At 46.6% G+C, this 12500-nt stretch overlaps 1 protein-coding gene across 5 annotated transcripts in view; it reads right to left on the bottom strand.

Annotated features, from left to right (window-relative positions):
- ST3GAL3 (ST3 beta-galactoside alpha-2,3-sialyltransferase 3) overlaps window positions 1-12500 on the bottom strand; it is a 363061-nt gene that overhangs the window by 307709 nt on the left and 42852 nt on the right. The window lies entirely within an intron of this gene.

Below are 12500 nucleotides of genomic sequence, written 5' to 3'. Positions count from 1 at the left end.
AGGTAACGTGGAGTTCTGCTTGTTTAGCTCACGGAGGATTAGCAAATAATAAGAAATTGATAAAAGGAGGATAAATCAGAGGAGTTAATGAAGGAAACGTAACAGATAAACACGTCCCCACCGCGATGTTCCGTTTGGGCAGATGTTCTCTTTAGTTTTATTTCAGTTTCTGATAAGTAATTAAGCCAAAAGACCATAAAGTGCCCTCGGCCATGCGCTGCGGCCCGTGGCTCCATTCAGGACCTCATGTACGCTCACTCGCCATCTTGGTTTTCCCAGGCTGCAAAAATCCCCAAGATTCATAACTCCTGGGATCAGTCTTGGTATAATTACCGGCTGATTCTCTTTTCTTTATCTTTATAATTATTAATTACTGTGGTTCACCAGTTCAGGTAAAACCTTAAGTGTAGTTCCTTCATCTCTGCGGAGGATTGATACAACGTCTGCTGAGATGAGAAACTTCACAATTCTCGGCCAGGATGGATGGGAGACTAATGGATCTGACAATTCTCCTCTTGAGATAAGGTGCAATAAAAGCGGCAGGAGTAGAGCAGACAGCGGGCCCCCTCATGGACGACGGCCGTTTCGCGTTTAAATACGCTTCAGCGGGTCTGGGCCCCCTCACGGACGACGGCCGTTTCGCGTTAAGATACGCTTCAATCGGGTCCGAGCCCCCTCACGGACGACGGCTGTTTTTTTTGCGTTTAGATACGCTTCATCGGGTCCGAAACCCCTCACGGACGACGGCCGTTTCGCGTTTAGATACGCTTCATCGGGTCCATGGACCCGATGAAGCGTATCTAAACGCGAAACGGCCGTCGGTCCGTGAGGGGGCCCGCTGTCCTGCTCTACTCTACTCCTGCCGCTTTTATTTGCACCTCTATCTCAATAAAGTATTTGCTGGATCTCGGTGAGTGCTGTCCCCTTCTCTGAATTGGACTCTATTGTTGAACTCTAAGCTGTGTCGGACGTGCACCTCGTTGCCAGCCTCGTGGAGGATCGTTGTACATGCTGATGTGAGTGGGTGGGGTTGGTGCGGCAGTCTCTCTCTGTGGAATTGTCTAGATTACTGCAACAAGCGAGGCATTCACAAAGTATATGTCCACCATTAACTAAAGCCGGCTGCACACGGTCTACCGTAGGCATCCAGCCAACACTCATCCACATCCGCGATGCCTTCGAACACAGGTGCACTCCACTTTTATCCAATCTGGATGGGACCTTAACACATTGCAAAGACGTTACTACTGCAACCGGAGGTAGAACAATGCACAGTCATGGCCAAAAGTGTTGGAAATTATTCCAGGAAATAAAGTATTTTTCCAGAAAATTACACTTTTTGATATAAACAACGTTTAGTTTCCTTTGTGCGAAGTGGAAGAACACATATAAACAAGAAAACAAAAGGCAAATAAGACAGAATTTCACACAAAACCCCAAAAATGGGCCAGAGAAAATTGTTGGCACTTTTCCAAAATTGTGGGGAAAACGACTTTGATGCTCGCTTAAACTCCCCTGTGGCAAGTACATGTGTGGGCAATATGAAAATCACACATGAACACCAGATAAAAAGGGGAGAAGTTGACTCAATCTTTGCATTGTGTGTCTGTGTGTGCCACACTTAGCATGGAAAACAGAAAGAGGAGAAGAGAATTGTGTTAGAACCAAATTGTTGAAAACCATCAACAATCTCAATGTTACAAGTTCATCTCCAGAGATCTTGAGGTTTCTTGGTCCATGGTGCAGAACTAAAACAGAATGAGGCCAATAAAGAAAAGAACACAGGACCTACAGTCACCACATGGTGGAGGTCACAGATGTTTTTGGTTGTTTTGCTGCCTCTTGCACTGGATGCCTTGACTGTGTGCAAGGCATCATGAAATCTGAAGATTACCAAAAGTATTTTGGGTGGCAATGTAGTGCTCGGTGTCAGAAAGTTGGGTTTGTGTCCTAAGTCATGGGTCTTCCAGCAGGATAATGACGCCAAACATGCTTCAAGAAGCCCCAGAAATGGATGGAAACCAAGCACTGGACAGTTTTTAAGTGGGAGCATTGAGTCCAGCTCTAAATCCCATTGACACCTATGGAGAGATCCTAAAATTGCTATTGGGAGAAGAGAAGACGCCTTCAAATATGAGAGACCTGGAGAGGTTTATAAAGAAGATGCCAAAATTCCAGGTGAGAGGAGCAAGAAGCTTGTGGACGGGGATAGGGAGCAACTGATTGCAGTTATTTATTCAAAAGATATTAAAGCTGAGGGTGTAAACAATTTTGTCCGGCCCATTTTTGGAGTTTTGTGTGAAATTATGTCCAATTTGCCTTTTTTATGTTGGGGTTTGGTATTCTGATCTTTGTTGCCAGACCTCTGACAGTCATTTGTCCTTCCTTTTGCCTTGTCCCTGTGCTGTAATCTGCTGCCTTTCAGGTATTCTGACTGCGCACCATGACCTGACTAATCCTCTGCAATTCTCATAATCTTGACATTCTCTCCTAGTACCTGACCTAGGAACATTTGACTATGCTGCTGTCACGATGTGGCTGTAGGATATCAAGGGACAGGGGCTCCTATGCTGTCCCTTATGCTAGGGGACTCTAGGCTATCCCTAACCTCAGGGTAACCCCAAATGGTGGAAATGCCCGAGTCAAGTGCCTGGCTATGCTCCTGACCAGATCTAATCCGATTCCCCCTCCCACCCAGGAAGGAAGGAAGGAAGGAAGGAAGGATCAGGAGTGAGAAGAAAACAGATAAAGACAGAAAAATGAAAAGCAAAAAAACTGGCACACTGCACAAACACAGGAATAGATAATGAGAGACTAAAGCGGGCTTTACACACTGCGATATCGGTGCCGATATCGCTAGCGGGGGTACCCGCCCCCATCTCTTGCGCGACACGGGCAAATCGCTGCCCGTGCTGCACAACATCGCCCAGGCCAGTCACACATACTTACCTGCCCGGCAACGTCGCTGTGACCGGCGAACCGCCTCCTTTTTAAGGGAGCGGTCCGTGCGACGTCACAGCGACGTCACTGATCGGCCGCCCAATAGCAGCGGAGGGGCGGAGCTAAGCGGGACGTAACATCCCGCCCACCTCCTTGCTTCCACATAGCGGCCGGTCGCAGGTAAGGAGAGCTTCCTCGTTCCTGCGGTGTCACACTGAGCGATGTGTGCTGCCGCAGGAACGAGGAACAACATCGTTACTGCTGCAGTAACGATTTTTGAGAATGGACCCCCATGTCACCGATGAGCGATTTTGCACATTTTTGCAAAAATCGCTCATCGGTGGCACACGCAACAGCATCGCTAATGCGGCCGGATGTGCGTCACCAATTCCGTGACCCCAACGAGTTCGCATTAGCAATGTCGTAGCGTGTACAGCCCCTTTAGAAGAAAGGGAAGAGCAGGAAGGTAGCATCAAAAGGCAAAAAGGTTTTAAACCCACAACCGCATTCAGCAACAAGTACCACATTACCAGATAGTCTATATCACAACACCTCACCAGACCAGCAGAGATAACCTATAATGCAAGAAAGTACAAAAGGTATCCATCTCACCTGTTCCTCCAAGTGCACGGCATCTGTCCAAGAAAAACCTTTTTCCAGCACATACGGAGCATAAACTTCTTTTTATTGGAAAAATATAGTAAAAAACACACACGAATGGTAGGTGAAAAAAACAAATTGGCCACAGAAACACCAGTTTACACGTTTCGAGGCGTGCGCCAGATGATTAAGAGGCGCACGCCTCGAAACATGTAAATCGGTGTTTCTGGGGCCAGTTTGCTGTTTTTTCACTTACCATCCGTGTGTGTTTTTTTACTATATTTTTCCAATAAAAAAAACTTTATACTCCGTATGTGCTGGAACAAAGTTTTTCTTAGAGATAACCTATAGCTGGCATAGAAGGAAGGATCTAGCCAGCATATATAGGAGGTGAGCATATGTACTTTGCTCCTCTACAACATGTGATTAAAGGAGACTAACAAGCAGACTAGCAGAGATTAACTCTTGCTAGCCTGCCTATGAACTCTCAACTCTGCAGGTCGACGCCAGAGTCTGCCTGCACTGATCACAGACACCAGAGAAGTTATCAGGCGGAGGGTCAGAATCAGTAGTTCTGAACAGATGCAGAAGCCGCCATGACAGTCGGCAAAGTTTTTAAAATCCCCCCTGTGACACTTGCCTCTTGCTTTGTCTTTGTAATGACTAGTATCATAGGTGCCAACACTTTCTGCCATGACTGTATAGATAGGAGGCAGAGGTGAAAATCTGTGATTTCCACACCCCTCCCCCCCAAAAAAATGGCAGTTATAATAATCTACTGCTTCACAGTGAGGATCGCGGCTCTTCACCATTATCCACCCATCATTTCCACACAACGTTTTAATTGCGATCTTTGCTGGGTTCACTTTTCCCTCCCCGTTCAGATAAGGCTGTTTTGCACATGGAGAGGTCAGACAATAGTGTTTGGCGACCATTCATATTAAATAAAAAGGTGCAGCTTGACGTTGTCGGATGACTTTTGTGCTCTGATGATAAAAAAAAAAAAAAAAAAAAAAAAAAAAAAAAAAAAAATCGCTTATGAAGTACATTATGTTTTTAACGTTTATAGCAATATTTCCCGGTCATTAATCGCAGTGTGCGGCCGCACCGTTTATATTTTGATGCTAAAAAGTTAAAAAAAAAAAACAAAACATTTTTTGATTTTGCACAATCTGAACCGCGTGCGCCATTTTGATGAATTTGGTGAAAAAAATATCAAATACCAGAAAACAAAAATAAAAGCAGCTTTAGGAAATTGCAAAAATGTATCTCAGAAAGTTTTGGAATTTTTAATTTCAAAACCTCTTGGCCCGGAACACAATGACTTGTTTCCGCTCATTGGACAGCTGCAAACATATGAATAAAATGTTGGATTTTTGGATAAAAATGTTTTTTTCCCAATCACAGAATATTTGCTTCTTTGATGTTTTTATAATGATCCAGAAAAGCAGTAACATTGATGCACTAGATATTAGGAACGAGTCCTGAGCTGCAGCAGTTACCGGTGGCTTGTGGTTACGTCTGTTCAGGTGCGGTCTAAACAGACGATGGAACATAATGGTTTCCGGCACCCCCATTCCCCACCCTCTATAATTCACCCAAAACATTTACATATAAGAAAGTGTCCGAAAGTAACAGCTGCTAAATAGAAAGCAGATCACCTTCTAGGTGGAGACACCATGTGCACCCCGGCGTCCTCCGCCATCGCTACCGGGACTCATTCAAGGCACCACAGTTATTACAGCTATATTTGTTTAGAAGGTGCAGATGATTACCTACAAGGCAGAACGTCACCTCTGAAACGTACATTGCTATAATGCTACACTAACATATATATATAACACACAAGACCCATTACACTCTCATTCTGTAAGAACTTGGCGATGGTGAACATCAATGCACAGTCATTAAACAGAAGGATTTTTTTTCTCTCCAATAATGAAGAAATTTAGGCGCAGCAAAGGGAAAAAGAACGTCAATTCTGATCTGTCGAAGATCGTTTTATAACAGTAATTCATCAAGCGAGGCATCTAGCGTCTGCTGTAATTAAAGCTCAATTCTAATCAACCCTCGGCCTACTGTCTCCTTCCCCATTACTCTGTAGATTGTAAACCCACGAGACAAGGTCATTTCCATCTCTGTACTAAGGTCAACAAAAGGTACCAATATGATCAGGTTCAGGGGGGCCTACAACAGACTATGCCTGATGTCTGAGGAGTTAAGGATATGTCCAATTTCGCGCTGATGGTCATTTTGATCTGTAAGAGATACACCAAAACCAAAAATGACTAACAGCAACTCTCTTATGCAGAACACGTTACTACTTGTGTCTATGGGATAGTTCTGTGGGATAGCTAACAGCAGAACGATCATCCGAACCATCACATGGCCAACAGCCTAACCATCACTCAGCCAACAGCCAAACCATCACTCGGTCAAAAGCCAAACCATCACTCGGCCAACAGCCAAACCATCACTCGGCCAACAGCCAAACCATCACTCGGCCAACAGCCAAACCATCACTCGGCCAACAGCCAAACCATCACTCGGCCAACAGCCAAACCATCACTCGGCCAACAGCCAAACCATCACTCGGCCAACAGCCAAACCATCACTCGGCCAACAGCCAAACCATCACTCGGCCAACAGCCAAACCATCACTCGGCCAACAGCCAAACCATCACTCGGCCAACAGCCAAACTATCCCACTGGTCTAACCTCACTCGGCCAAGAGTCAAAGCATCAGTCGGCCAACAGTCAAAGCATCAGTCGGCCAACAGCCAAAGCATCAGTCGGCCAACAGCCAAAGCATCAGTCGGCCAACAGCCAAAGCATCAGTCAGCCAACAGCCAAAGCATCAGTCGGCCAACAGCCAAAGCATCAGTCGGCCAACAGGCAAACCATCACACTGGTCTAACATCACTCGGCCAACAGCCAAACCATCACACTGGCCTAAAATCACTTGGCCAACAGCCAAACCACTCGGCTAACAGCCAAACCATCACTTGGCTAACAGCCAAACCATCACACTGGACTAACAACACTCGGCCAACAGCCAAAGTATTAGTCAGCCAACAGCCAAACCATTAGTCGGATAACAGCCAAACCTTCCCTCGGCCAACAGCCAAACCATCCCTCAGTCAACAGCCGAACCATCCCTCAGTCAACAGCCGAACCATCACTCGGCCAGCAGTTGAACCATCCCTCGGCCAGCAGTTGTACCATCCCTCGGCCAGCAGTTGTACCATCCCTCGGCCAGCAGCCATCTAATGTGCATGGGGCTCAACTCTATAGCTTTTATCAGTGAATAGGAACAGTCTTGTCTACATTCAGAGACTTCACACATTTGTGACCTTAGTACATTTGGCACAAAGTTCAGGAAATCCTTTGTAAGCCAAATCTATCAGCAGCCCACACGTCTCTCCTACTTTTATAGCTGTTGCAATGAATAAACAAAAACAACATTTATCAGTAACTGATAAATGGTTTCCAGTAGCGGAGAGGGATATATGGACCAAGTGGTAGAGACAATGGTGGTTGCGGTCAATGAACAGGACAATGATGAGACAAGGCAGCGTTGGAGGACAATGATGATAGGAACCAATGGTGGTGGTAATGATTATGTCCACTAGAAATGGTGGACAAGGATGGTGGCAATCAGTGATGGAGGACAGGGATAATGGGATCCAAGCGCAAGACAGGAGGCTCAAAAACATGCACAGTATGGATAAAAGTATCGGGCACCTACACATTACATCTATAGGAGCTTTTATGTCCTCCCAGTCTACATCCACAGACATTATTAATATGGAGTTGGTCCCTTCGCAGGTATAACAACTGCTCTTCTGGGAAGGTTTTCTACAAGATTTTGGAGGCATCTGTGGGAATTTTTGCCCCTTCATCCAGAAGAACATTTGTGAGATCAGACCCTGATGTTGGAAAAAACAGCCGGGCTCGTAAACTCAATTTTTCCCATATAAAATGGTGCTTAACAGGGCGCAGTCAAGTTCTTCCTCACTAAACGTACCCAGCCATGGACCTCGCTGTACACACGGGGCACAGTCCTGCTGGGACACAAAAGGTCCTTCCCAGACGCCTCAAACTCCTACAAAAGGTCCTAATCTGCAGAAGCATTAAAGGGGTTTTCCACTTTTAAAAAAGTAAACCCCAACTAATCTGAAAGTAGTTAAAAGAAATACAGATAGCATTTACCCTCAACCAATCCAGCGCCAGCTCTCTGCCACGTCTCCGGTGTCTGTGTTGTGGTTCTCCACCGCTGTAGTCAGTCACTGACCATCAATAACACTAGAGCCACTCAGGTCAGTGATTGGCTGCAGTGGTAATGAGTGCTGTCAATGTGATATCACTGCTGCAGTCAAAATTATAGGTAAAAGTAACGGTGAAGAGCTGGACCTGGACCAAGGAAGAGTCTGCATGGTCTGTATTTTTTTTCTACTATCTGATTGGAAATTTTGAAGGGGTTTTATATTTTCTATAAGGAGTAGACCCCAACCATTCATTGTAACCAAAGAGTCAAAACCGAGCCCTGAAAAGTGACTACATGCACAAAACATTACAGTTATAACAATGCAGTCATTCGGGTAACGTTCTCCATTCACCAAACCCAGAGTCCTCCATCAGACGCAGATAGAGCAGCACGATATATCACTGCACAGAACACCTTTCCTCCAGAGTCTGGTGGTGGTGGCTTTATACCACTACATCCGATGCTAGGTACTGTGCTTGGCGATGTAAAGCTCTGCATTGTGTTTGGTGATGTAAGGCTCGGCTTTGTGATGTACGGCTCAGCATTGTGCTTGGTGATGTACGGCTCGGCTTTGTGCTTGGTGATGTACGGCTCTGCATTGTGTTTGGTGATGTATGGCTCGGCATTGTGCTTGGTGATGTACGGCTCGGCATTGTGCTTGGTGATGTACGGCTCGGCTTTGTGCTTGGTGATGTACGGCTCAGCATTGTGCTTGGTGATGTATGGCTCAGCATTGTGCTTGGTGATGTACGGCTCGGCATTGTGCTTGGTGATGTACGGCTCGGCATTGTCCTGGGTGATGTATGGCTCAGCATTGTGCTTGGTGATGTAGGGCTCAGCATTGTCCTGGGTGATGTATGGCTCAGCATTGTGCTTGGTGATGTACGGCTCAGCATTGTGCTTGGTGATGTATGGCTCAGCATTGTGCTTGGTGATGTATGGCTCGGCATTGTGCTTGGTGATGTACGGCTCGGCATTGTGCTTGGTGATGTACGGCTCGGCATTGTGCTTGGTGATGTACGGCTCGGCTTTGTGCTTGGTGATGTACGGCTCAGCATTGTGCTTGGTGATGTACGGCTCAGCATTGTGCTTGGTGATGTATGGCTCAGCATTGTGCTTGGTGATGTATGGCTCGGCATTGTGCTTGGTGATGTACGGCTCGGCATTGTGCTTGGTGATGTACGGCTCGGCTTTGTGCTTGGTGATGTACGGCTCAGCATTGTGCTTGGTGATGTACGGCTCGGCATTGTGCTTGGTGATGTATGGCTCGGCATTGTGCTTGGTGATGTACGGCTCGGCATTGTGCTTGGTGATGTACGGCTCGGCATTGTGCTTGGTGATGTACGGCTCGGCATTGTGCTTGGTGATGTACGGCTCGGCATTGTGCTTGGTGATGTATGGCTCGGCATTGTGCTTGGTGATGTATGGCTCGGCATTGTGCTTGGTGATGTATGGCTCAGCATTGTGCTTGGTGATGTACGGCTCAGCATTGTACTTGGTGATGTACGGCTCGGCATTGTGCTTGGTGATGTACGGCTCGGCATTGTGCTTGGTGATGTACGGCTCGGCATTGTGCTTGGTGATGTACGGCTCGGCATTGTGCTTGGTGATGTACGGCTCGGCATTGTAGTTGGTGATGTACGGCTCGGCATTGTGCTTGGTGATGTACGGCTCGGCATTGTGCTTGGTGATGTACAGCTCGGCATTGTGCTTGGTGATGTACAGCTCGGCATTGTGCTTGGTGATGTACGGCTCGGCATTGTAGTTGGTGATGTACGGCTCGGCATTGTGCTTGGTGATGTACGGCTCAGCATTGTGCTTGGTGATGCTCGGCATTGTGCTTGGTGATGTACAGCTCGGCATTGTGCTTGGTGATGTACAGCTCGGCATTGTGCTTGGTGATGTACGGCTCGGCATTGTAGTTGGTGATGTACGGCTCGGCATTGTGCTTGGTGATGTACGGCTCGGCATTGTGCTTGGTGATGTACGGCTCGGCATTGTGCTTGGTGATGTACAGCTCAGCATTGTGCTTGGTGATGTACGGCTCGGCATTGTGCTTGGTGATGTACGGCTCGGCATTGTGCTTGGTGATGTACGGCTCAGCATTGTAGTTGGTGATGTACGGCTCGGCATTGTGCTTGGTGATGTACGGCTCGGCATTGTGCTTGGTGATGTATAGCTCTGCATTGTGCTTGGTGATGTATAGCTCTGCATTGTGCTTGGTGATGTATGGCTCGGCATTGTGCTTGGTGATGTACGGCTCAGCATTGTAGTTGGTGATGTACGGCTCGGCATTGTGCTTGGTGATGTACGGCTCGGCATTGTGCTTGGTGATGTACGGCTCGGCATTGTGCTTGGTGATGTATAGCTCTGCATTGTGATTGGTGATATACTGCTGCATGCAGTTGCTCAGCTATGTAAACCCACAACTAATCTCTCTGCGGATATTAAAAGGACGTTTGGCGCTCTGCATTATTCATCCCCCTGTGTAATGAGAACAGCTCCTCTTCTCCGCAGATTCCGGCAGCGGACACTGCTCACTGAGAGGAGCTGCACTTTGCAACTTCATGCAATTTTTCCACACCCAACAGCCATTGGAGGAAAACCAATCCCTCGCCAATGACCTATCATATGGATGGGTTATCAGAATGGTGGGACCGAACAACCCCTTTATAATGGTTATTTGGTACTAATGAAAAAGTATAGAGCATTTACCCTTCATCAAACAACTGGTGATCGGCTACGTAAAGGCTGATGGGTGGTCATTAATAGCCTGTTTGAAAGGCTGACCACTCTTTGGTGTGTGTATACCATTATAAGCAACAGCATGTGCCGTTTACACAGCACAATGCACTGCCGAGAAGGGTTAGTAATAATCCAGATTAGGCAGCCTGTTTAAACAGGCTAAACATCAGATCAGTATCCAATATCCAGTACTCCCCACTCATCAGCTGTTTTCTGCACATAATGGATGATCAATGGGAGTGTTGGGTGTCAGACCAGAAAGGATCAGATATTAATCTGATATCCCGGGATAGGCCATCAATATATGAGTCCTAGACAACCCCGCTTGGGTGTGTATTCTATTACTTTTGTCCATACAGTGTATTAGTCAGTCCCAGAGAATATGCAGATTAGTCAATGTGCTGGCATCCCCTGTCATGCTTGGTATGAGGCAACACCAAAACAAATGGCGAAAGGATACAGCAAGATGGAAACCCTGACACTAGGGAAAGGGAAGATGGAGACCCCTGGAGAAAGCCTACCGCTGACCCTTGGCTCCCCTGAGGTCCCTAGATAGGTTCCACACCTATGAGCTGATCAGGATACCTAGGCCCTAGCTTGCCCTGATATAAGCCCTAAGTAGTGATCGGGTGGGATGAGCACTAGTCAACCCCACTACACTAAGACCTAAAGAACACACAGTGGAGACAAACGAAAATGACAAAAAAAACCCGCAACACAGGCACTCCATGATGACTTTGGGAGAAAGATCGCAACACACAACAACAACAAGTGTCCACAGGAGATTTAAAGCCGACTGCTGGCAATCTGGACAGCCTAGAAGTGACTATCACCGGCAGCAAACCAAGGAGGAATGCAGAGATAGAGGGAGAGGAGATAAGAACCTGCAGCCGAACCTCCAAGACATCTGCAGGGTCCAAAAGGGCGAGCGTTACACTGAACAGAGAAAATACATAGAACACCATCCACAGTAAGGATATAAAAAAAATGGAAGTCAAGGAGCAGTTTGTGCATCAACGACATTGGGATGTTTCCAGATTGGATCCATACAAGTCCGATAGCTACAGAAAGTCCCCGCTCACCATATGTCTTATATCACCTCAGCGAGGACACCTGTCACATCCTAAGATGTAATGTAAAGCAAACATTGCCACACATGAAGCCGGATATAGCCCAACTATCTCCCCTTTATTGCCCGACTGTGGATGGCTGTATCTCACTGAGCCAGGGGCCGTCATATTCGTGTGTGTGTGTATATATATATATATCATAATTACATATTATATATACAGTACAGACCAAAGGTTTGGACACACCTCCTCATTCAAAGAGTTTTCTTTATTTTCATGACTCGAAATATTGTAGATTCACATTGAAGGCATCAAAACTATGAATGAATACATGTGGAATGAAATACTCAAAAAAGTGTGAAACAACTGAAAATATGCCTTATATTCTAGGATCTTCAAAGTAGCCACCTTTTGCTTTGATTACTGCTTTGCACACTCTTGGCATTCTCTTGATGAGCTTCAAGACATAGTCACCGGAAATGGTTTTCCAACAGTCTTGAAGGAGTTCCCAGAGATGCTTAGCACTTGTTGGTCCTTTTGCCTTCACTCTGCGGTCCAGCTCACCCCAAACCATCTCGATTGGGTTCAGGTCTGGTGACTGTGGAGGCCAGGTCATCTGGCGTAGCATCCCATCACTCTCCTGCTTAGTCAAATAGCCCTTACACAGCCTGGAGGTGTGTTTGGGGTCATTGTCCTGTTGAAAAATAATAAAATGATGGTCCAACTAAACGCAAACCAGATGGAATAGCACGCCCCTGCAAGATGCTGTGGTAGGCATGCTGGTTCAGTATGCCTTCAATTTTGAATAAATCCCCAACAGTGTCACCAGCAAAGCCCCCCCACACCATCACACCTCCTCCTCCATGCTTCACGGTGGG

The sequence above is a fragment of the Anomaloglossus baeobatrachus genome, chromosome 8, assembly GCF_048569485.1.
Source record: "Anomaloglossus baeobatrachus isolate aAnoBae1 chromosome 8, aAnoBae1.hap1, whole genome shotgun sequence".
NCBI classification, from domain to species: domain Eukaryota; kingdom Metazoa; phylum Chordata; class Amphibia; order Anura; family Aromobatidae; genus Anomaloglossus; species Anomaloglossus baeobatrachus.
This window is presented reverse-complemented; position numbering and strand designations above follow the sequence as displayed.